General features: G+C 41.2%; 2 protein-coding genes across 9 annotated transcripts in view; one reads left to right on the top strand and one right to left on the bottom strand.

The window, feature by feature from the left end:
* The window catches only part of tmem259 (transmembrane protein 259), a 298,209-nt gene that overhangs the window by 224,820 nt on the left and 46,039 nt on the right, over positions 1–27,350 (bottom strand). The gene's annotated exons all lie outside the window — the stretch shown is intronic.
* Positions 1–27,350, top strand: part of LOC311052686 (uncharacterized protein) — a 90,799-nt gene that overhangs the window by 24,536 nt on the left and 38,913 nt on the right. For 5 of the 6 annotated variants that reach the window (XM_084067787.1, XM_084067788.1, XM_084067789.1 and 2 more), the window contains exon 1: positions 11,720–11,779. The exons of the other annotated variant lie outside the window; for it this stretch is intronic. The gene's annotated coding sequence lies outside the window, so the exon portion shown is untranslated. Of the gene's footprint in view, positions 1–11,719; positions 11,780–27,350 lie in introns of those variants that run through there. 6 annotated transcript variants of the gene reach the window in all.

Here is a 27,350-nt window from a genome sequence, read left to right as displayed (position 1 = left end):
CTACAGTTATAGTTGAGTTGGAGGAAGTTAAACCACATCCTCACATGAACTCACACAGTTCAGATCAGCATCGTTTCTTTCAACGTCTCGTCTCAACTTGAAGGTAAAATGTCTTTATTTTATATCTGCATGTAGATTCAGATACTAGTAGGAGATAATATCTCCTGACCAGTGGTGTGTTCTAGTTTTTTTTTCCCGAAGTGATACGATAATCATTCCCCGCACGACATGTACGTGGTCGTGGAGAATAGATACGCTAGTGTGTTTTCAGTGGATGAAATGGTTAATAGAGACCTACGCTTGGCTACGAAGATATCCTGCAGGTCACACTATATATACAGCTTAACATGGTAGAACACACCACTGCTCCTGACATGTCCTGAGTCACATGACATTTTTAGTTATTTATGTGACTTTAGAAATACAACAGTTACATTATCATAACCATTTTAAAATGAGAGTAAAAGGAGGGGAAAGAAAAAAGAAAACAAGTGTTGTAACTATTCTCTGTGGATGATGTGATATGAACTATAGTTATACATCCAGTCTCATGGATTAAAGCTAGTTTAAATCTCACGACTGAAAATGTCCTAATGTGTGATGTGCTTCTGAACATATTGCTAGTTTGACCACTTCAAATGCTCTAATCTGAAAATAACCGAAAGTAGCCTCTCTACAAGCTCTCAATGCGTCACAGACGCATTGAGAGCTTGTAGATTGGCTATTTTTGCTGCGCAACATGCTTCCATAGAAGACGTGCTGGCTTCCATGGAATCCAAATGACTGAAATCAGTCTTGGCGACTGAGAACTTTAATCCATCCAGTCTAGTTTTTGAGATTGAGTTAAAAACATCTTTGAATAATTTTAAAGATGAACCTGTAATATAGAGCTATCATATGTAGACAGGTTGTGAGTTATAGTGTCTTTGTGTTGTGTTGTGTTGTGTTGTGTTGTGTTGTGTTGTGTTGTGTTGTGTTGTGTAGTAGTAGTGTGTATGAGTGTTGTGTATTGATGTAAATTGTGTTGATGTGGTTGAGACCCCATGAAGAGTAGTTGTGACACATGGGTTCTGCGCAGTGGTGGAGAAAGTACTCAAAAACTGTACTTAAGTAAGAGTATCAATACTGCAATGTGGAAATACTCTGTTACAAGTAAAAGTCCAGAATTCAAAATGTACTTGTGTACAAAAGTACAAAAGTATTGGCATCAAAATATACTTAAAGTACCAAAATAATCATTCTGCAGAATGTCCTATTTCACAAGTTTTCAAATGTATAACAAGTATTAAAATCTTTTGAAAATAGCAGATCTACAAGCTCACAATGCGTCACATTATTTGTGAGCTTGTAGATCTGCTATTTTCAAATGGCCTAAATGTATACAGGGCTGAAGTGGTTAATGTATTGTTTTGCAATAATAATCAAAATCTGCAAAGTAACTAGTAACTAAAGTTTTCAAATAACTGTAGTGGAGTAAAAGTACAATATTTGCCTCTGAGATGTAGTGGAGTAGAAGTAAAAGTACTGAAAATTGGAAATACTCAAGTAAAGTAAAAATGTGTGTACTTAAGTACAGTACTTGAGTAAATGTACTTAATTACTTTACACCACTGGTTCTGCGTGCATGTATTTGTCGTGTGTAGGCAAGACTGTGTGTGTGTGTGTGTGTGTGTGTGTGTGTGTGTGTGTGTGTGTGTGTGTGTGTGTGTGTGTGTGTGCGTGTGTGTGTGTGTGTGTGTGTGTGTGTGTGTGTGTGTGTGTGTGTGCGCGCGCGCGCGTGCGTGCGTGCGTGTGGGCGTGCTGTCTGAGGCTTGCTGCTTGGTTGTGTCTGGGCGGGCGCCATCTTGCCTCATAAGCAAAAACCACAAAAAGGGGAACCTTAAGTCTCACAGGTTCAGGTTCACCCTGCACAATCTTTGTCAGTCACGTAGGCTTGTAGTTTACATGAATGACATATTATGATACCAATCACATCGGCATGAATGGAATACGTTTGTATATTTATTTACCCCATACCGAGCAGTGCGCGTTCAAGTTACACTAAAGCAGTCATGTAGTAGGCTATATTCCCCATGAGACTCGGGCGGTCTGCAGAATGCAGTGATCCCGTGCCGCAACCCACGTTATAAGAGATTGGAGCGTCAGGTTTATATCCTTAACCCAGCCAGGTTGTAGCCTATATAACTCTCTATGACATAACTTCAAACCATAAGACAAGCTACTGTAAGTTTGTAGACCTCACTGTCCATGAAAAGATGGTCGGGAGTCCTGACCGCGGGACTCCCGACGCAAAAGCGCTCGTATATTTTGAAAATAGCAGATCTACAAGCTCACAACGCGTCGCGATGCGACGCTGGCTTGTGAGCTTGTAGAGTTTGCTATTTTCAATGCAGCCAGACCCAGTGGCGTACCCACCATAGAGGCAGGGCAGGCGGCCGCCTGCCCAACTAAAATCTAGCCTCCCCTAGAAAATAAAGTAAAAGACTGAAAAACAGGCAGTGAAAAAAATCTAAAGAGAATAGTGGCCGTTGGACCTCCTCGTCCATTCACGGGGGCAGGCAGTCAATCACTACCGTATCCACTCAGCAGAGCGACGTCGCCTATAGTGATGCAAATGTTTGCCTTTATCTTCATGGGGTGCCAGGTGTGGGGGTCTGCGCCATACCTGTACTCACCTGGCATAAAAGGGGCTCTGAGTCTGAGAGCAGCTTGAGCCATTAAACTACAACATTAAGAGACCACCGCTGAATAATTGATTGATTGATTGATTATACTTGCATATAGTTTATATTAACGTTTTTCAGTTTTGTAGTCAGTAGTGTTGTTATTAACTTGTTTCCCCCGAGATTTCCCCCCGATATTTCCCCCCCCCCCCCCGTGTGTGTGTGGTCCCAGTTCGGTCCCGGGCTGGGGGGCTCCCCCAGAGTTAGTGTAGAAGTGTCCTTGAGCAAGACACTGAACCCCTAATTGCTCCTGATGAGCAGGTTGGTGCCTTGCATGGTTTCCTTCTCCATCGGTGTGTGTGTGTGTGTGTGTGTGTGTGTGTGTGTGTGTGTGTGTGTGTGTGTGTGTGTGTGTGTGTGTGTGTGTGTGTGTGTGTGTGTGTGTGTGTGTGTGTGAATGGGTTAATATAATGCACAATCTATAGCGCTTTGGATGAAAGCTCTATATAAATGCACCATTTACCATTTATGCACAAGTTTTCAAATGAATACAAATATTTTGAAAATAGCAGATGTGACGCATTGTGAGCTTGTAGATCTGCTATTTTCAAATGTCTGAAATGTATATAGGGCTGAAGTGGTTAATTTGTATGACAATTAATTAATCATCAAGTAGAATGTCATGATGGTGACAGCTCTGTAAAGTGAAATATCTCCATGGTCTCCAGGAACAACAGCTGATGCTTGAGGACCAGTGACCCAGTAACATGGCCTGTTAGCTGGACTACAACTACATGTTGTTCTCTGGTGAGTGGAAGTTTCATAACTGTATCAATATCAATACATACTCACTGTAGATATCATATACTGTAGCTTTACCCACCTGAGAGGCCCCTCTATAACATTATGTCAACTGAGAAGCTCAACCTAAGTTAGTAGTAGAGCCATATGAAATCCGTGTTAACGGAATCGCGGACGGAATCGCGGAAATGACCAATAAAAATGGAATTGGAATAAAACACGGAATATTGCAGAATTTGGAAAAAAAAAAAAAATCGCGGTAAAATATTTTTTTTTACCGCGAATTTTTACAAATCCACGGGACACCACCATTTTGCATGGCCACATCCTACTTTATAAACAGTAAAATCCACGTAGAAATAGTCTTAGAAAGACGATAGAAACAATAATACATGCGCGACGCCATTTTGCGCATGCTCAGACCGAAGTCACCGAATTATTTTGGGAACATTTTTGCGTATAACACAACAAGGGCCATGTATGGACTGTTATATCTTGAACATTTATTCATTTCCACTTACCAGACACTTTTTTTTATGGTAAAAATGAGCATAAAAAGCAAAATACAGAATTCAGAAATATTAAAATGGAAAAAACAGAATTTGGGAAAAAATAAAACGGAATTGGGAAAAAAATAAAACGGATTTCATATGGCTCTATTAGTAGTAACTGAAACAGAATCATTTGTATTTGTCTCATCAGTTTTACAGGTGTAAAGCAGAATGTGAAATGATGTTTTTGTTTAGTAGTTTTCCATGAGAAGAGAGAGGATGGTAGAGAGAGAACAAAGGGAATATACAAAACGCAGGTTAAATAGAACATATTATATATATATATGTGTCACACACACACACACACACACACACACACACACACACACACACACACACACACACACACACACACACACACACACACACACACACACACACACACACACACACACACACACACACATACTGTAGGTAAATACAGATAAGACCAAACATACAGAGATACAGTTTATGAACAGGCAAAGTAGACAACTACCTGTCCAGGAACTCAGAACAATCAGGATCCTCTCAGGACCCATGGAAGAATCAAAGGTTAAATATTGAGTTTTCTGGTTGTCCACAGACCCCAGACCCTCTGTATGCTGTACAACACAGTGCTTATCCCTGCTGACCCCTACTTATTATATGTCTGACAAGAGAGGTGAGAGCCCCCTACACACACACACACATGCACGCACACACACACACACACACACACACACACACGCATATTGTGAAAGAAGTCTTTTATGGTGATAAATGGCATACTGTAGTATGTCTAGCAATCCCATCGGTGACGCACCGTGGGTGGAGAAGTATAAATCAAGTTGCCCCACCCCCCCTGGAATTGTACCTTGGACAATTCGGGGGGGCTCACTAACCACTCAGCTATGGCCACCCCTGTTGTTGAAATGCTCCTGAGCAAGACACTAACCCCTAACTTATCCCTCCCCCCACCTTGAGCGCTGGCCATAACCATCTGGGGCGACAGTGGCTCAGGGGGGAGAGCGGCCGGTTTGATCCCAGGCTCCCCCAGAGTTAGTGTAGAAGTGTCCTTGAGCAAGACTCTGAACCCCTAAATGCTCCTGATGAGCAGGTTGGTGCCTTGCATGGTTTCCTCCTCCATCTCTGTGTGTGTGTGTGTGTGTGTGTGTGTGTGTGTGTGTGTGTGTGTGTGTGTGTGTGTGTGTGTGTGTGTGTGTGTGTGTGTGTGTGTGTGTGTGCGCGTTTGTGTGGCAGGGCTCCAACTTGCCTCACAAACACAGGTTCAGACCTGCTGTGGTTGTGTCTAGGTCTGATATTAATTCATATCATGCCGTTTCCAAAGAATTGATTGTGAACTCAAATGATTTCAGACGTTAGGGCTTGTGAGTCAGTTTTTAATGTCAGGAAGATGACGTGTTATTTAATGTAAACACTGTAGAACAGGACTACTTAACCATTTCATGACTGGTGAGATGATCTACAGAGATCTTATTAGGCTGCTAATTCAATGAATGCAAACAAAGAATAAATACATTATTTAATAACACATAGTATATGTAAAATAATAAAGAATAGATCAATTATGAACAAAGTGTTATGCACATCAAACAATGCAAAACAAAAAAAAACAGTTTTACTGATGACAATGCTTTATGCAGTTTCTTGTATTACACGTGGTTGAGTTTTCAGTTCCTTTTTTATTTTTCTCAGTTCTCTGTTGGCTGGAATAATCTAGTCAGATGATTTGTGGTTTGTCTGCAAGTGACTTCCCAAGTTCCCTTTCTTCACCATCTCTGAGCAGTTGTTGCTCATGGTTAATAGATTTCAGTTCCTTCTCGTCTGGGAAAGTCTTGTCAAATGATTTGTGTTTTTTGTCAAAGTTCCCTTTCTTTATCACCATCGCTGGCTGCATAGTTGTTGCTGAACTGACATACATTCTCCATTCCACATGACAAAAAACATTATAATTCATTGTATGTCTTTTGGGTTAGGATTAGGACCAGTGGTGTAAAGTAATTAAGTACACTACAAGGCAAAATATTGTACTTTTACTCCACTACAATTATTTGAAAACTTTAGTTACTATTTACTTCTATGATGATAGATTGTATTAGAGTGGTGTGGATGAGAAGAGGTGGAAGTGCCTTCTTTTCAGTATTATTACGATTATTATTATTATTATTATTATCATAATGATTATGTTTATACACTTTATTATTGTTTTTCATTATTATCATCATTATATTCTTTTATGTGTTTCCCCTTCTTTCTTTATTCAACTCTTCACTCCCATAACCTCCAGAGATGTGTTTCATGCTTATCACTCAAATGCAGAGTTCCATTGTTAGACTTTTTTTACTACAGGTGGGGCTGGGGTTTTGACATGAAATGAAGATGATGAACTTTGTAATCTAGTTTATATTATGTGTAGGATTTTATCATTGTCTATGTAAATGAATTATTGCAAAATGAAAGACAAAAGTAAGTAAGAAAAACAAGAAATGACAAAGTCATAATATACCAGCTTGCGGGAGGCTTTTTCTGCCCCAATCTGCAGCACAAAATGTAAAAGTTGTCTTTAAAATAAAATCTCTGCCATTCCAATTGGGGGGGGGGGAGGGGAGAGAGAGAGAGAGAGAGAGAGAGAGAGAGAGAGAGAGAGAGAGAGAGAGAGAGAGAGAGAGAGAGAGAGAGAGAGAGAGAGAGAGAGAGAGAGAGAGAGAGAGAGAGAGAGAGAGAGAGAGAGAGAGAGAGAGAGAGAGAGAGAGAGAGAGAGAGAGATGCCTCCTTAACATTCCATTCAAGCAGGTCTTTTGTTTGCACAGCTAATGACCAGCTTTGCAAGCTGGTAAAAATTGATTTACAATCTCACTGATCTGCTATTTTCACCAGCTGAAATAGTTACTTCATAATGTAGGCTATACCCTTGCCCAAGTCAAAACAACAGTGTTTCAGAAATGTATGAGCAACGAAAATAAACACCCACACACACACACCCAGTAGGACGGGTTGATAGTGTTGTATTCATTGTTCTGAATCCTGGACAAAAGACCGGTGGTGAGCAGTTAGTACTCATGTCATTTCAATGGGCAGTAGCCTAATGGTCGTCAACAGCACAACATTTAACTGTGAAGAAATTAAGATGACAAAAGACAGCTGATGATTGTCAGGTGGTGGACAATTAACACGTTTCAGAATGAATGGAAGACGCAATCAGAGTGACGCACAGCCAGCCACAGAGTAGGCTAGAGCCAAAAGAATATTATTCAAATAGTAGCTTTAAGGCTACTATAATTATCTTCAACACTAAGTTACCGTACAATACACTGAATGCAGGCACTCCCCATGTTCCAGAGGGGTACATACAAAATATACTGCCTCCAAAGCTATTCCTGTCATACCTAAATACATTAATTTAGCCTAAGCCTAATAATCATTGGTGGAAAAAGTACTCAAATGTTTTATTTAAGTGAACGTATAAATACTGCATGAACAAAATACCCAAATGGGTCCATTTGGTTTCATTAATGTCTTTTCTAATTCAAGTGTTCAATAAAAAAATCAAAAATAGCAGATCTACAAGCACACAAGGTGGCAACGCGTTGTGACCTTGTAGATCTGCTATTTTAATGAAACATGAAACACGTAGACCTCAAACATGACTGTCAAGCGTCATGTGAACCATGGCTAATGAAACACGCTGATTTTGGCGAGTGATAGTGACCCACAGCTGTTTGTTCTTCTTGCAGAGTGTCCGACGCAAGATCATGTTGTAATGAAAGAAAGCTTCTGCGCTATACACGTATGAACAACAACAACGTTGCTGCGACTGGGTGTACTGCTTGTGTTTAAAACAAAGTATTTTCACAACGTTTCACTATTGATGCCGTTTCTTTCTCTCTCTGCTGCTGCTGCTGCTGCTCTGGGCTAGAGTCTAACTTTCACTTCGCAGCACGTCGCAGCACGACGGTGTCCCGTGACTAAAATAGCAGATATAAGCTCACAACGCGTCGTGGATGCAACTCATTGAGCTTGTAGGTCTGCTATTGAAACATTAGTAAAACATTATGGCTGCAAATGGCATACTCCTGGATTATATTCATATAATATAATAACACAGGCCTGGGTATTCTACGTATTTCAGGTCAAGGAAAGGACCCCTTAGCTGAGAGAGAGACCCTTATTAAATATATATATATATCACTTTTTCCACCTACACACACATACATATATAGCTACTTTAATATGGACTTTAAACGCAAACAATAGATATTTTAAGTAGCCCCATTTACACACATTGTCAAAGCCTACATTTACATTTGCAGTTTCTGTAACATTCCATTCAATCAGGTCTTGTGGAGCGAGGGGGAGGGAGGGGGGGGGGGTGTCCTCACAGCCACTTCACAGCCATAGAGGCGAGAGCCATATATATATATATATATATATATATATATATATATATATATATATATATATATATATATATATATATATATATATATATATATATATATATATAATACACTATCTATCTATCTATCTATCTATCTATCTATCTATCATATGCATAGGCCTATATTCTAATCTATGTGATCTATCCATCTATCTTTCAACTTTTGCAATGAGATGAAGCGATTCGATATCTGAACGCAACAAACCAATTAAAAACTACTATTTTTTCGTAGGCAACATATATGGTATAAATAAAGGGGTTTTAAGACTCATGTCATAGCAAGGCCCTCATTGGAAACAAGACCGCAAGGACTTTCATGAACGATTGATATTTTTTTGTCTCTAGCATTTTACATTTTTCTCTCTAGCATCTCCCCACGACCGCATCGCGACCACCGGACTGGAGCTGTGTTTAAACTTCTGTTGTCTGTCTATATTCTATAGATGTAGGTCTAGTACAGGGGTGGGTCTTCAACGTTTTCACGCCAAGGACCCCCTAGCTGAGAGAGAGATTAAGCAGGGACCCCTTTATATTGTATAAAATTGTGTTTCAGATTTATTTATTTTTTTACTTAGGTAGTCTGATCTTTTTTCCCTCTACACCTATAGCCTCTTTGCCAAAAATAGCCGATCTACAAGCTCTCAACGCCTTGCAGCGCGAGGCGTTGAGAGCTTGTAGATCTGCTATTTTCGGCTAATGTTCCCCTCAGAAAAGGAATTCTAGGTTTCAAGTGGTTAATGTAAAACTAAATCCTATCACACAAAGATTTGGCGGACCCCCTATAGTAGCTCTGAAGACCCCTTAGGGGTCCCGGACCCCCTGTTGAAGACCCCTGGTCTAGTACATCTGCTAGATTAAAAACTTTAATATTTTGTTTTTGTGGGTGTGTGTTTAGTCCACGATCGGCATTCAATGGTTAGGGGGACAGTGACAGAGCTAAAGTAACTAAGTACATATACTCAAGTACTGTACTTAAGTACTTGAGGTATTTTTTACTTTACTGGAGTATTTCCAATTTTCAATACTTTTATCATCAGCGGATCGGATGGGATGAGACGACCGCATAATGAGTACTTTTACTTTTGGTACTTTAAGTACATTGTGATGCCAATACTTTTGTACTTTTACGCAAGTAAATTTGGATTACCAGACTTTTACTTGGAGTGCTTCTATATTGCAGTATTGATACTTTTACTTAAGTAAAAAATACTTTTCCCACAACTGACACACACACACACACACACACACACACACACACACACACACACACACACACACAAACACACACATTGCGTCGGCGGGGAGAGCTCCTCTTGCTCGCCGACAGCAGAGCAGAGCAGGTCAGAGTTATCTGTCGTGTTTTGTCGCTGTCTCGGTGATAAAGGTTATTATTAATTCATGATAGTATGTAGTAACTTTAATATTCGTTTTGTGTGGGTGTATGTAGTCCAATTCGGCCTCCGGTTTTCATCTACCCCGCTCCGCCCGGTGAAACCGAGCGGAAACCCGGGCTGTGGTCCACTGACCACAGCGGACCGTGTGGCCTGTCCGCCCCGAGCAGGGCGCTCCTTTCCCCGGGGTGAGCTCATAGAGCGAGGGGCCTGCCTCACGGAACATAACCAGTTTTAACTGCTTTCACGACTTGTTGGTCACATATCCTTTTATTTCCGACCATATCTATGCAATGTTCTTGCCAAATCACCATTAATATGACATATACAGCCTTTATTTAAAAAAATAGGTTTTTCTTTCGGAAATCGCATCTCCGTGCCTGCTGCGAGCAGCGAGCTGACATTATTTTTTGGCTGAGCGAGGTAGTCCACGCCTACTCAGGTCCTGCTGTGCTCTGATTGGCTAGAATTGCGCTTAATAACGCCGACAGTTTCTAGGCTTCAAAAACAAAGGCGTCAAAGCTCGGGTCTGGGGAGAAAAAAAGCACGCCTTTACATTTAGGCGTTTAAACGCTCATGAGAAATTTTGAAACGCCAATTTGCATAGAGATAACATTGAAAATAGAAGCTTTTTTTCATTAGGCGTTATTTTGGTGTGAACACGGCATGACATTCCATTCAATCAGGTCTTGTGGAGCGAGGGGGAGGGGGGGGGGGGCGTCCTCACAGCCACTTCACAGCCTGCGAGGGGGAGGGGGGGGGGGCGTCCTCACAGCCACTTCACAGCCTAATAGAGGCAAGAGGCGTGTCTAGTCCCATAGCTTGGGAGGACGAGGCCCGCCCGTGCAGAGTATGGGAATTGGGAAAGTATCCCCATCGGCTTAAAGGACAGCCAATGACGCGCAAATGTGTTGCAAATGTGTCGAATGCAAATCTCTAATCTGTCGGAAGTAGGTCTGTCGGTTTGTAGACCAGCTAGCTTTGCAAGCTGGTAAAAAGGAAACCAGAGTTTGAAGGGACAAAAATCCTTGGCTTATGACATTCAATATCAGATCTTTATCAATTCCAATATGCCTACGGACAAAACAGATCCTCAGACGATGATATTACTCCATCACTCCACACCATACATGGGCAACTGGCGGCCCGGGGGCCACATGCAGCCCCCACCTTCACTTTTTTTAAACGTTTTAGGCAAGCAATGTGTTAATGCAGCCTGCCGGTTAATATCAGAATAGTGATATATTATTATTTATATATTATAAATATAATATATTATTTCTCCTGTTATGATTCCTAACATGCAAACATGACCCGCTTTAATGACTTCAGTCTATATTAGTAGCTTAATGACTAGTATTAACCTTCTATTGTCTTTTTTATGTCCAATGTATTTATATTTAAGTTCATAATGTTAACATAAGTATAACTAAATGCATTTGAAATTAAATTAAAATGTTACTTTTCAGGATTACAATTCAAAAATAGCAAAATTAGCAGATATTTTGAGCCTATTTAGCTATTAATTTACGAAAAGAGTTAAAACACAGAGATAAGAAGTGTCTGCCCTCTGACAGTATATGTAATGTGTTCCTCTGTAGTGAGTGTGTAAATATAGTGGTCCTCTACATCATCAAAGTTGTATCACCTCAGCTCCACACCATCCACACATAGAGAGACAAGTCCTATGTGAGAATGTTGTTCATAGACTGTATTCAGCATTCAACACCATAATCCCCACAAAGAGCCTCAGGTTCTCAACCTGTGTTGATATAAAACGGCATTAAAAGCAGACACAGTGTAACCTGACACTAGACTTCATGTTAGATCAGAGTGACGTCAGATGTTTTTCACGGTTATAGTTCAGTTGGAGGATGTTAAACCACATCCTCACATGAACTCAGTCAGTTCAGATCAGCATCGTTTCTTTCTACGTCTCGTCTGAACATGAAGGTAAAATGTCTTTACTTTATATCTGCATGTAGATTCAGATACTAGTAGGAGATATATATCTCTTGACATGTCCTGAGTCATGAAATATTTGTAATATTATATATATTTCGAGTCACAGTGACTTTATAAATGCCTAAGACAACAGTTATATTCTTATACAATTAAAAAAATGACTTGATATGAGCTTTACATCCAAGTCTAGTTTTTGACATTTGAGGTTGAGTCAAGAGATCTGTGTGTGTGTGTGTGTGTGTGTGTGTGTGTGTGTGTGTGTGTGTGTGTGTGTGTGTGTGTGTGTGTGTGTGTGTGTGTGTGTGTGTGTGTGTGTGTGTGTGTGTGTGTGTGTGTGTGTGTGTGTGTGTGTGTGTGTGTGTGTGTGTGTGTGTGTCAAGGCTCCAACCTGCCGCACAAACACAGGTTCAGACCTGCTCAGGTGTTTTTTTATCAGCCAGGCTTCACTTTGCAGCGTTCCAAGTCAGTGGTGTAAAGTAACTTTTAAGTACATTTACTCAAGTACTGTACTTAAGTACAATTTTGAGGTACTTTTACTTTACTGGGGTATTTCCAATTGTTTATACTTTTACTTCTACTCCACTACATCTCAGAGGCAAATACAGTACTTTTACTCCTCTACAATTATTTGAAAACTTTAGTTACTAGTTACTTTGCAGATATAAATGATTACATTATGAAACATACATTAACCACTTTAGCTCTATTTTATACCTAGGCTATTTGAAAACAGCAGATCTACAAGCTCACAACACATCGCATTGTGAGCTTGTAGATCTGTGGATTTCAAACATTTTAGTACTTTTACTCTTTGGTACATTTTGATACCAATGCTTTTGTACTTTTACTCAAGTACATTTTTAATTCCGGACTTTTACTTGTAACGAGTACTACTACATTGCAGTATTGATACTTTTACTAAAGTAAAACAATTGAGTACTTTTCCCACCACTGACCAGAGTACCCATCAACCTCAGACCACCTCCCCAGGCCGTCCCGGGTGGGTCTACTGTACGGTGATCCGTTCAGGGGAACGGTACGCAGCGTTCACACTGATCACAATATCTGCACAAGGGACCATAGTCTGAATCCGCCCATATGTTTCCCAGACAGACCACAAAACATGTCAGGATCCTGATTACCTTGCAGTGTTTTTAACTGTGGTACAGCAGACATGCTGCAGCATGCTGGATCGTTGTGTGACAATTGCACATTATTATTATTAGTATTCCACTCAACCTGTGCATGTTATTATATTTGTTAAATATACTGTATGTAACATGTTTGAAGCCGTGAGAAAATATGAACTTGTCCTATTCACGTGAGCTGTAATGGGTCTGATCGGGGGATAATTGAATCAGTGTTGCCAACCGATGTTACTAATATAGGGTGTGGTACACAACAGGGGGGTTGAACGAACCAAACCGTTTGTGCCAGGTTGAACGGAGGAGGAAAGCAGAGACCTTGAAGCGGCAGTTTACCCCGACATTTAGCTATTATTTGGGCCGCATCGGGCGGAGAAGACTTTTCTTTTTGTTTGGACTAAAAGGATTAAAAGGAGTCGTTTGCGTCGCGGGAGCGCGGTCAGAATTGATGTACTTTATTTAGTAAGACATGAGAACAGTATACATGACAGTACATGACAGTACATGGAAGTACAAATTCACAATACAAGGTCTACTAAACTGGAAAACTCATTAAAGGAGCTACACCATGAATTTAAAAAATAATAATAACATTTGATATCATATTGTTTATGTCCCTCAAACGTTTTTCAAAAGGTTTGAGCCTAAATCAAGCCTCAGATATACTCATTCCAACTAACTTCTCTCTGGCTTATAAAGCACTTTCACCTGCAATACCACATTGTCCTGTTTGGCACGGGGCGCTATTGAGCCAGTTTGTATGCATGTTATGTCCTGGTTCTGTGTGGAAAAAGTAAAAAAAAAAAATAAGAAAAAAAGAAAAAAAAAAGAAAAAGGAAAAAGGAAAAAAAAAAAAAATCTGACGGACTGTTTTCAGACCAATTTACATAAAAACCACAGATAGCCTATGAAAGCCTGCATGCTCGAAGTCGGGTATTTGTTGGAACAGAAGAGAGGTGGGGGAGACCAAAAACACACAAAAATGAAGAAAAAGTTAAAATTCATGGTGTAGACCCTTTAAGCACTAAGCTTGTTTAAGATGAGATCCCCATGTACACAAATCATGATGACATATAAGAGACAGACAGAAATACACACTACTATACAGAATGTCAATCAGTTTACAGGTTACTGGTATGAAGAGTGAAAAATATGTACAAAAAGAAAAGAGAGAGGGGGGGGGGGGTAGGGGGGTAGGTTAGGACTTGGACAGGGGCCATTTTTGAATTGCAGCCTCCTGAAGGTGTATCTTTAGGGCAGTTTTGAAAGTGAGTAGAGTTTTACACTCCTTTACTCCTTTTCGTAGGGCATTCCACATTTTTGATGAATAGCATGAGAACGAGTTCATTCCCTTTGTTGAGCCAAATCTGGGTTGAACATGATTTGTGGAGCTGCCTCTGGTGTTATGATCATGGACTTCATTAACATTTTGGAAGTGTTTTGACAAATACAGGGGGATCCCAATGTTGTGGTGTATCTTGAAGACCAGGCCCATAGCAAGTTGCTGTACTCTGTCCTCAACCCTAAGCCATCCAAGCCTAGCAAAATGAGCAGGGGTTAGATGGGTTTTGTGATTGAGGCCAAGAAGTAGCCTTACAAGTTTGTTTTGGGATGTTTGGAGCCTTGTTTTTAAGGCCATGGAGGTGTTGTGATACCATGAAGTGCATGCATAATCATAATACCCCTGCAAGAATCTTCAGAGTATTCTTACTGACTAGATGATCAATCCTCCACAAATAGCATATTGTTTGGTTGACCTTCTTGATCACTTTTTCGGCGTTTTTGTTACCGGAGAGGTTTGCCTCCAAGATGGAACCCAGGTAGGTAATTTCCTCCTTTCTTGTGATAACATCATCACCCACTTTGATCGTGAAGCTCTCAGCCTTGCTAATGTTAGGACTGGACACAAAGAGGATGGATTCAGTTTTACCCAGGTGTAATGAGAGTTTGTTGTCGGAGAGATGGTCGCGGGACTGATTATTTATTTATTTAAGCTGCGCGCGTGCGTGACAGACTTCTAAACGTGCGTTTGTTTGTGCGTGTGTGGGTTTATTGTTTGCATTTACATTGTGACCCGTCGGGTTACAGGGGACAGTGGGATTTGTTTGGGTGGGAGGGGCAGTTAAAGTGATTATTGTTTGTTTTTGATGTATTTGTTTGTTTGGCTGTTTATTTTATTTATCAGGGAGAGTAACAGGGACAGAAGTCATTTTGAAGTGTTATTATTTGATTTAAATACCGTTTGACCTGTCAATGAATTCCTGGCTATTACACAAAAAATCTTTTCAGTTAGAACACCCACAGATCCTGTTGTTTTTTCCTTTTGGTAATAATTATCCTTTCAGTTATAAAGGCCGATTGTTACAGTTGGAGTTTTATTATTATTATTATGATTATTATAAATTCGATCAGTATAGAGGTGTGAGTGAGTTGTAATTCAGTACATGATGAGGCCTGGATAATGAGGAAACGTCTGATTAGATTCATTGTGGGATTGTTTGTGTTTTAGCAAGTCCAAAAAGATGCCTGATATAATAGTATTTATAGTCTTTGTTTTCAGTGATGACCAGATAGAAACGACAGATTGTTACTAAACCATCAGTGACTCACAGCTGTCTGACAGCTTGAATGAGTTTAACAGATACACATTTACTTCATTAAGAGAACAAAACCTCTGTTTGTATCAGACCTCTCTGTATGTTTCTTATTTAATGTGGTGAATGTGCACCACTTAGTGGACTCATTGTAAAACTACACCTGATCTCTGATTTGTGACAAACATGCAGACAGTGGATTATTCTTTTTTGTAATCTTTGATAAATCAGTCTAGTCACTGTATGACAGGTGGCATTAAATGATGCACTGTACTCAAGTAAAAGTATCAATACTGCAATGTCGAAATACTCTGCTGCAAGTAAAAGTCCAGAATTCAAAATGTACTTGAGTAAAAGTACAAAAGTATTGGCGTCAAAATATACTTAAAGTACCAAAATAATCATTCTGCAGAATGTCCTATTTCACAAGTTTTCAAATGTATAACAAGTATTAAAATCTTTTGCAGATCTACAAGCTCACAATGTGTCACATCGCAACATATTTGTGAGCTTGTAGATCTGCTATTTTCAAATGACCGGAATCTATATAGGGCTGGTCTCGCGTAGCCAGACCCCACAGAAAATGAAAAACAGCGACCTCTGTTTTCTGATATTGTCTGTGGGGTCTGGCGGGAGGAAAATGGAAGACCAGTGCGCAGGGAAACTCCGGTTTCATGTCTGCCTTCAGCGCATCACTTCCGGTTGGTGCGACTATGTTTTCATTCCCACTAACAGTATTTCTACACGGAACACTAGCACCACTTCTCCCAGAGAACATGGATGGTTTTGGTTATAAGCCCACTTGTTTCTATGATGAAAGAGCAAGTTAAAATGTGAATATCTTTCCGTGGTTTTGTCCGCTCCGAGGACGCTATTGTTAAATTAGTTTCGGCTAGTTTTGAGGGGGGAAGGGTGGATGGACACGTGAATCCCGCCCACTACATTTGATTGGGTAAAGCGCGGCCCGCTTCCTGATCTGAAGGCACGCCCACTTGTAGCCAATGCGCACACGTTATGACGAACCCCTCCGACAGATTCCACCGCAGGGCAGAATCTGTTCTTGAGTAAATGTACTTAATTACTTTACACCACTGGTTCTGCGTGCATGAATTTGTCGCGTGTAGGCAAGACTGTGTGTGTGTGTGTGTGTGTGTGTGTGTGTGTGTGTGTGTGTGTGTGTGTGTGTTTGTGGGCGTGCTGTCTGTGGCTTGCTGCTTGGTTGTGTCTGGGCGGGCGCCAACTTGCCTCATAAGCAGAAAAACACAAAAAGGGAACCTTAAGTCTCACAGGTTCAGGTTCACCCTGCCCCCCCCCCCCCCCCCCCCCCCCCCCACACATCAGTGGCGTACCCACTTTTTAGTTGGGCCGCCTGTCCAACTAAAATCTAGCCTCCCCTAGAAAATAAAGTAAAAGACTGAAAAACAGGCAGTGAAAAAAATCCAAAGAGAATAAAAAATCCCTAAAGAATCACCTGTAGTTCTACTCACCTGGCATAAAAGGGGCTCTGAGTCTGAGAGCAGCTTGAGCCATTAAAACTACAACATGAAGAGACCACCATCCACCTCTGAATAATTGATTGATTGATTATACTTGCATATTGTTTTTATTAACGTTTTTCAGTTTTGTAGTCAGTGTAGTGTTGTTAACTTGTTTCCCCGAGATTTCCCCCTGACATTTTTCTCTACCTACCTACCCCCACCCAGGTAGGTAGAGAAAAAAATCTCGCCTGCCCTAAATGTAATTTCTGGGAACGCCACTGACACACATGCACCAGTGTAGTGACCCAGTAACATGGCCTGTTAGCTGGACTACAACTACATGTTGTTCTCTGGTGAGTGGAACTGTGTCAATATCAATACATACTCACTGTAAATATCATATACTGTAGCTTTACCCACCTGAGAGGCCCTTCTATAACATTATGTCAACTGAGAAGCTGAACCTAAGTTAGTAGTAACTGAAAAATAATCATTTGTCTCATCAGTTTTACAGGTGTGAAGCAGAATGTGAAATGATGTTTTTGTTTTGTAGTTTTCCATGAGAAGAGAGAGTATGGTAGAGAGAGAACAAAGGGAAGATACAAAACACAGGTTAAATAGATAGAATATATATATATATATATATATATATATATATATATATATATATATATATATATATATACACACACACACACACACACACACACACACACACACACACACACACACACACACACACACACACACACACACACACACACACACACACATTCTGTAGGTATATACAGATAAGATCAAACATACAGAGGTACATTTTATGAACAGGCAAAGTAGACAACTACCTGTCCAGGAACCCAGAACAATCAGGATCCTCTCAGGACCCATGGAAGAATCAAAGGTTAAATATTTAGTTTTCTGGTTGTCCACAGACCCCAGACCCTCTGTATGCTGTACAACACTGCTTATCCCTGCTGACCCCTACTTATGTCTGACAAGAGAGGTGAGACCCCCCCCCCCCCCCCATACACACACATGCACGCACGCACGCACACGCACGCATATTGTGAAAGAAGTCTTTTATGGTGATAAATGGCATACTGTAGTATGTCTAGCAATCCCATCGGTGACGCACCGTGGGTGGAGAAGTATAAATCAAGTTGCCCCAGCCCCCCTGGAATTGTACCTTGGACAATTCGGGGGGGCTCACTAACCACTCAGCTATGGCCACCCCTGTTGTTGAAATGCTCCTGAGCAAGACACTAACCCCTAACTTATCCCTCCCCCCACCTTGAGCGCTGGCCATAACCATCTGGGGCGACAGTGGCTCAGGGGGGAGAGCGGCCGGTTTGATCCCGGGCTCCCCCAGAGTTAGTGTAGAAGTGTCCTTGAGCAAGACTCTGAACCCCTAAATGCTCCTGATGAGCAGGTTGGTGCCTTGCATGGTTTCCTCCTCCATCTGTGTGTGTGTGTGTGTGTGTGTGTGTGTGTGTGTGTGTGTGTGTGTGTGTGTGTGTGTGTGTGTGTGTGTGTGTGTGTGTGTGTGTGTGTGTGTGTGTGTGTGTGTGTGTGTGTGTGTGTGTGTGTGTGAATGGGTGAATGTAATGCACAATCTATGTTAAGCGCTTTGGATAAAAGCGCTATATAAATGCACCTTTTACCATTTACCATCTGAGCAGCCATCAGCTGGGTGAAGCTTTCTGTCCTAAACATTAAAGATCATATCTTGGAAAATCCTGGCAGATAAAAAAACACCTGAACAGGTCTGAACCTGTTTTTGTGCTTGTGAGGCAAGTTGGAGCCCTGCCAGCCACACACACAACCAAACCTCTATGGTCTATGGTCGATGCCTACACCCCTGCCCGACCACTTCGGTCTGCCATCTCGGGGCGACTGATTGCCTCGTCACACAAGGGTCCTTCTGGCCAATCAACACGGTCACAACTGTAGTATATTTTCGATCACAAGAGCGGGCATTTAATACCGGTTTCCTGAAGAAAGCTTAAAGTTGAAAGAAGTCCAGAGTCCAAGGATTCAGGTCAAGCATCATTTATTTCAGCCTGACTGGGACGTCTGCCATGTGGGTTCCGATCAGCAGCCCCCCAGTCACATACAAAGCATATTATTTATACAAAGCTCACCTTCTACAACAAGGAGGGGCTAGGTGGTTTAAGCCCAGCCCCCCAACACACATACATGTATTCTAACACAGTTGTCGGGCCGAGTCCCCGCCTACATCTTGGTATCCCACATTTAGCAGTTATACAGTGTAACAATCTTGTCTTATTTCTATTTATCAAACTTTACGTTTACACAAAGACTGGTATAGTAATTCTTGTTCAACATCTCTCAAGCTTTAGAATGAATTCACACCCTTTATGGTTGCAAACAACAGTTAGGAATACAATGTGTCAATACAAGCAACATTTACTCCAGACTGAATCTTTTCCTTAATGACATTTCTCTTGGTTTACAGCACAGGCCAGAGTTATCCACTTTATTCCTCTCATATGTTTTCACACTGTGCTACTTAATACAAAATAAGCTTTTACCAAGAAATCAGAATAATACAGTGTAAATTCAATCTGCAGTCTGCATGACCTTACCTAACTTCATCTCTGCCCCCTATCTTAGAGACCGAGTAACAGATGTTTCACTTTGACCACCACCCTTGCATAAAAACAATGGTACTGAAATCAACCTCCTGATTAACAAAAGAACTTGGCTCTGTGATTTGTTTTGAGTTCACACCTAAAGCTGGGGTCTGCTGTTGCAGAACAAAGACCAGGATCCTCAGGGTGTGACTGATTTAATCAGACTTCAAATCTCTTCCTGCCCAGACCCCCAGTCACCTGGGCTTCGAAATTTAAACAATGGCCAGAACTTTTAGAGTGCTTGGGAATGCAAATTGATGATCACATCCCCCCAGATGGAACACAACTGTAGAACTCAAAAATCACCCAGTACAATATTAGACCTTCCAGTGTTTACCCATTTAAATGGAATATTGTGGTTATATCATGTTGCCATGTTTGAAACGATACCACATTCCCCTCTTGGGAGACTTCACAACGTCTCCCACAAAGGAACTTTCAAACCTGTGAAATAATACAACTCCGGGTTAAAGTCTCCTCCAGCCATCTGTCCAACCTAAGAAGAATCAACACTTAACAACCTGCTTATGTATGCCACTGAACCTGCAAAACAATCGTCATTTGGTTACTGATCAAAACACATCGTATAGCATCCTATAACAAAAAGTGTCCTTCAGTGTCCACGCGCGCAGAAATGATTTTCTGTTTTTCTTTTTTCGCCTGAGCTAACAAAGCGCAGTTGCGGGTAGGGCTGTCGCGATAATCGCATTAACCGCATACCGCGCTATTACAATTTCAAACCGCAAGGGGGCAGACAAACCGCACAAACCGCATCATCCCGCGCAGCGCGCCCAGGAGGTAATCCTGCCGCCTAATACTTACATCCGGGGTAGCAGCACTTGACACAGAAGCGCGCGACAGCGACACAAACATAAACAAGAAACAACATGGCAGGAGCAGCAGGTCTCGTTTCAAAGCGCAACGCAACATCGCCAGTTTGGAAACATTTTGGCTTTATTCCAAACGAAAATGGAGAGCCAGCCAACTTAGACCAGGCAGTGTGCAAACTATGCGGGAAGAAAGTGCCAGTTAAACGTGGAAACACATCTAATTTGAGGGCTCATCTTTCCTCTACTCATCCGTCTGTAGAAGCGGGTTTGCCAGCTGCAGCCCCGAAAAACAAAGCTCCTCTGGCCGGTGCCAGCCGACAGGTTGGGGTGGCTGAAGCATTTGCTCGTGTTACCAAATACAGCCGTGACAGTAAGAGGCATAAATGCCTTACAGCAGCGGTAACCTCATTTCTTGTGGAGGAGATGGCTCCATTCAAAACGGTGGAGAAACCTGCTTTCAAATCCATGCTACAGAACTTCGACAAGCAGTACGAGTTGCCTGGGAGAACATATTTCTCTGACACTGCTGTTCCCAAAAGGTACAACACATTAAAGGCATCAATCAAAAGTGAGCTCCAGAATATCGATTACTTCTCCGCCACGACTGACATGTGGAGTAGTGTCAACATGACTCCATATATGAGTTTAACTGTGCATTATCTGACCAAGGAGTGGGCGCTACAGTCACGTTGCCTCGAAACCGTGTTTGTCCCTCAGAACCACACAGCTGAGAACCTTGCAGAGGCCCTGGAAAGAGCATTGGCTGATTGGTCTCTGGATGTAGATAAGCTGTCTTGTATCACAACGGACAACGGGGCGAATATCAAATCAGCAATAAACGATAAGTTAAAATGGCCGTGGCTTAACTGCTTTGGACATAATTTACACTTGGCAGTCACAAACTCAATGGCAAAGAGCAAGGAGCGTACAGCCCGAGCAATGGGCCACTGTCGAAGCTTGGCCTCCGCGTTCTCCGTCAGCTGGTTGAAGAGAAGAGATCTGGCGAAAGCGCAGGAGGACCTAAAAATAACCCAACACTGCCTGATACAGGTAAAGCCCAATAAATAAAGTGTTTGTTATTTAGGCTACAATTCATATTCACGTGACTATCACTGACAGTTATATATTCTAATGCCTTCATCTAATAAAAATATATATTAAAAATAATGATGTAAAATGTAACTTAATTTTATTTAGTTAATAATAATAACAATAATAATGCGCATTAAATATGTAAGCTAATTACCTTTATTATATTCTGTGCAGGATTGCGCTACAAGATGGGGCACGAAACAGAAGATGGTGGACAGAGTCTTGGAGCAAATGCCTGCTATCAAAAGGGTTTTAGATAACAAGAAAAACGAGCATCTAATTCCAACCAGGCAAGACATCTGTGTTCTGGAGTCTGTGAATGCAGCATTGAAACCTGTGGCGGAGTTTACGGACATGCTGTCTGGTGAGAACTATGTTACTGTGTCATCAGTCAAACCTGTGCTGTGTCTTCTGTCTGAAACATATCTGGCACCAGCAGAGAATGACACCAACTTGACAAAGGACATCAAAAAGAAAATGTGCGCCATTCTTGAGGAGAAGTACAAACCTGCTCCCTTACAACTCCTTTTGTCAAAGGCCTGTCTTCTGGACCCTAGATATAGGAGCGGTTATATCGATGATGTAGACGGAACGAAATACGCAGTCCTTGACGAGATGCTGGATGTCACTGACAGGCGCGACGAGGGAGAGGAATCATCTGTGCAGACTGTGCAAGTGGTCGCCGAGGTGGAGCCAACACCACCTCCAGCAAAGAAAAAGAGGAGTCTTGGAGACATGCTGAAGTCACCAACCGCCGCTCCCGTGCCGATAGTGCCCAAGAGAATTCGAGCAGAAACCGAGCTCACACGTTACCTACAGGAGCCTCTGATTGACACCAACGATGATCCTCTTCTCTGGTGGCGTGAGAACCAGGCTAGATATCCTCTGCTTGCTAAGATCGCACGCAAGTACATGGTCATTTGTGCTACCAGTACAGCATCTGAGAGAGTTTTCAGTACAGCTGGGAATGTCGTTACGCACCTACGTTCCTCTCTGAAACCACACAAGGTGAATATGCTGGTGTTCCTTGCGCGCAACAAGAACGTGATGACCCAGGTCTGACTCTTATTAGTTTTTTGCTAAAGAAGCCAATATTTCATGGCCTAGCCTGCCATAGCTATAATAGTGCATAATTAAATGGCTTTTGTTCTGGACTTATATTTTCATTTCATTAAGTCGTTTTTGTAATTTGCAATTAAAAGATTGAGCCTATTAGCCTACAGGGCATTATATTTAACATTTTTGTACGTTTCTGATCTTGTTTTGTGTACAAATATGCGCATTTTGATTTCATTAAGTCTAAAAGAGAGACAGATTCTTAAATGCAGGTTGTTAAAATACACTACAATATATTGTATTGTTTTTTTTGTTTTGTTTTTGTAACAAATACGAGGCTCCTTTTTTTATTAATAAGACCAATGTTCTGTTCTTATTTGCACGTTTTATATTGCATTAGTTTTGCACTATTTGTGTTTGACAAATACCTCATTCAATTAAGACTGAAGTCTGAAGTGTCACGCTCCTTTTTTTTTTTATTTAGACCAATATGTCTGTTCTTATTTGCACTACGGTATACATTTGTTTTGCACTGTTTGAAAAAATACCTCATTCATAATAAGAAGTGTTGCGCACTTGCGCTGTTAGGCCATTGTTGGGCCTTGACTTTATTAGGCCTATTTCTGCACTTTAATAAATGGCCAAAACTGCATTCGTTTTGCTTTATGTTTTTTGGGGTGATGGTGGTGGTGACAAATAGAAGACTGGTGTGTTTCTTTTTTATTTGCATTTTAAATATTTGGCCTACTGCATTCGTTTTACACTGACATTAAATTAATGAAGACTAATTGAACATTTAAATACAGCTAATTGTTTAAAAACCTTTTGGGTGAAATAGCGAAACAATCATGACTGATACAAATGAAAGAAGACCCTTCACAGCTAATAAAGAATTTAACATTTTAAGAATCTGTTCAGAATTGAATGAGTATGGCTATAGTTAAATGTGAATCTCTTTCTGCTATAAATATGCATCCACCGTTCTGCTGCGCCCGTTCTGCGCGCCCCTTCATGGAGTACATATTTGGTACCTTATTAACCGAAATAAAAGAAAATCAAACCGCAAAAACCGCACTTGGTACCCTATTAACCGAAATAAAAGGAAATTAAACCGCATAAACCGCATTTTGGGTCCCGAATTAACCGAAATAAAAGGAAATCACACCGCACAAACGGTAAAATTTTTTCGCGCGCGCGCAAACGAGCACGCGCGCTGCGCGCGCGTGCGTGGTGGGGGATTGCAATACTATCGCTTAGCGCGCTTCTGTGCCATTTTATTGTACCGCTGTTTTAATTATGTAACCGTGACAGCCCTAGTTGCGGGATTCTTCTTTGCTCAAATGTCCATGTTTGCACCTGGAAAATCCTCAGTTCATTGAATCAGAAACTGTTCACAGCTTGGGATAGGGGGAAGAAAGGGGTTTTGTGGAAATGAAGGGTGAGGGTATAGTGTCATTTTCCAATGACACCTGATGGGGCATGAGTAAGAGGAAAGTGTGGTATGGAATTGATATGGGGAGGTGGCGTAGTAGTTGGCAACTTGTGCGGCCTCTCTATAGTGGCGTCGATGAAAAGGCATATCAACCATGCGCGGGCTTCCAGGGATTAACTCTCTGTGAGAGAGCATACGACTTTCACCTGGACACAGCAACTTGGTTGAATCTCCAAGGCCTGCAGATCTGGACTCTGGGACCATCTAGCCGTCCGCTTGACGTCTCCTTCTGCCGTCCTGTAGTTCGATGAGTAGACGGATGAGACACGTCTGGCCCTCCTTTCTGATGAGTGACGAGCTGATGAAGATTCACACCACCCCTGGTTTGCTCCTGTCGTCTCCTGGTTCACTGCCTGGGACGATTTGTAGAGCTGAGTTGACGAGTTGACCTCCCTGGCTCCATGCTGTCAAACTGGACCTTGTAGTACACGTTTGTAGGGCTGTGTTGAACCGGTAGACCTTCTGTCATCTGCAGCAGTCATCTCCATACTGCTAGACCTGGAGCACACAGTCGTCTGGTCTGGTGTCATCTGGGACCCTTCCCTGAGCGACGCTAAACATCATCCACTCAGCCATGGTCACCCCTCTGGATTGTCAGCCGTCTGTGTCTCCAAGTTCCTCCAGCTTTCTCCAACTCCATTCCTGACATGAAAATACTTGGCAAAACTTTCCCTAAACTTTTCCTAATAAATCAAACATGTTTCCAAACAGGTAATACATTTTAACTAGATCTTCACCAAGTGATTCCTACATAAATTACTTCTAGCTGAATTTTCCTATTTAACTCTATTTTAACAAAAATTCAAAATGTATACTATAGTACTCTCTGTACAAGCATTCCCCTCTTGGTCCTAGATTTAGTAATACCAGAATTTTTCTCTCAATATTTTCAAAATGTGTACACTCCTTAGAGCCTAATAAATCTATGTTACTTAAGTACAGATCTACAAAGATCAGTGTAAGATCAGTGCTGGGTGATGTTTCGTCACAAGGGTGTGACGTCTCTTTAAACAAGATGAAGCAGACCACCCTATCTGTCTGTCAATTTCTATCTAATCTGTCTACCTTTTCCTATCCTGGCGTCTCGAGCCTGAGGATAAACTCCCCTCCAGTCACCTAATTGTGACCCTCAAGGTTCTGCCAAAACTATACTAATTATTAGGTCTGCACCAGAAAAAGACTTCTTCCACCCCTGGTAACTCACATCAACCAACACTTACCTTAAAACTGCGTCAGATTCTCTTTCTTTCCCTGGTTCCTAACAAAAATAAACAAACAAACAAAATGTGGTAATTTCAAAGCAGACACAGACATCTCCTATTAAATGCTTGGATTTTGTATATTGTTCTGTTACCTTATATAAACGAATTTCAGCCTATTTTTAGCACTAGTACTGAACCACTGAATTAAGTATTTAGTTCACTTATCGAAACTCTAAATATTATACTCGATCCGTGAGATTAAAAAGGATAGTGATCCAGACCGGGAACTGTTTATATGCTGTCACTCAATTTAAGGCAAATTTTACAGTTTACATTTTAGCACCAAAGAGAAAGGTCTATGTCCTTTTAAAAACCTGAATGAAAAAGTGTAGTCCCTTCCTAGCCATCAGAAGGCCAACAATGACTCTGTCCTAAGATCTCCTATTTAATAAACTAAAATCTAATTCACTTTAGCAAAATAAGAATCACAAATATCTCCCTGTTGCAGTATAGTTCAGGTGTTTTTTGGAATGAACCCCCAAACCCCTGCAATCAGAAAGCCAGTGAAACTTATACTTTACGGTTTCTCCATTTTAACCTTCCATTATATCCAAACCATAGTCTTAAATCAACACTGTCTAATTACTTATTCACGGCTGAGTCAATTAAATAAAGTGTATCTTTTTAGTCGAAGCACACATGCTAGCTATATCACATGTCCCTCAATATTTAAAGTAACACCAACAGATCCTAATGTGACCATGTTATGCTTTTCCACTCCGTGTTCAAGCCTTGGTGTTCTCGGAAAGAACACAAGCAACCCTGTTTCTGGCCAGATAACAGGATCTTCCAAAGGCATGCATTCCCCGGTTTGCATTCTCTCCAAACACAACCCTGATTCGACACAAAAGGACAACACACTCATAACAACATATTAGACCAGTTAAATAATTAAGCCGTCATAAATGAAGCACAAATCAAATCGAATCATTCCTATATAATAAAACCTTAGCTCTCAATATTTAAATATCTTCACACGAACATCTACAAATCTATTGTTGATCAAATTTTAACCGTTGCTCTTATTATTTCAATTATACTGTAACATTCCAATTTTTCCTTTTTTCTAAATACACTTTTTACTGTCCTCTCTTGTAGATTACTTTAACAGTTCAAAGATTATTTTCACTGTCATTTAGACTAAATCGTTATGTTTCTGCTCATCAGTTAGATATTTAAACAATCATTTCACATCTCTCCCCTCTTACAACACTTACTTCAAATGTGTTGTAAAAAGTGAAATCCCACCAAGAACACCTAAAAAATCATCACTGAAGCCAAGCTATTTCAAACACACAGACGTACCGAAAAAACTCTCAACATTCAGCCCAACAAAAAAAAATAAAACTACCTCCCCAAAACGCAAAATGCGCCACAAACACACGACCGCTCGCCGACACACATTCACACACACACTTTTCCCCAACATACACACACGCTCTATCACAGACCATTCGTCAAAAATCCACGCACGAGACAAACACAGACACAGAATCACACTCACATCTCCATTGTCCAGTCCAAGAAAAAATTGCATCACCACGAAAGTGATAATTTAAGAAAGCAGTACGCAGCCGAAAAGCCACAAAGTAACCTCAAAGTAAGAGTGATCACACGCTCCTTGCGTCCAGCGCGCGCAGCCTCTGATCACCTAAATCTCCTCCATGTACCTCCAACACACATACTCACAGACATGCCACTCGCCCCTACAACAAAGACTCAACACATACCTACACAAGACCAACATTAAAAGAACAGTAACTTTACCACGAATGTGATAAGTAAGATATCATTACACAGCCGAAAAGCCATGACCCCACAAAGACGTTTCATCTCCAAGCAGACCGAAAAGCCTACATAATTAAGTCCATCCATAAACCTGGAAGTAGCCGCTTGCAAAACGGTCACAAAGAAAGTCGCATTACGAACGTAACACATAAAAAATTCAACCCCAAA

Source organism: Gymnoscopelus microlampas (assembly GCF_963454915.1).
Source record: "Gymnoscopelus microlampas genome assembly, chromosome: 9".
NCBI classification, from domain to species: domain Eukaryota; kingdom Metazoa; phylum Chordata; class Actinopteri; order Myctophiformes; family Myctophidae; genus Gymnoscopelus; species Gymnoscopelus microlampas.
Note: the sequence above shows the minus strand (reverse complement) of the source record. Positions and strands in the feature narration are given on the sequence as shown.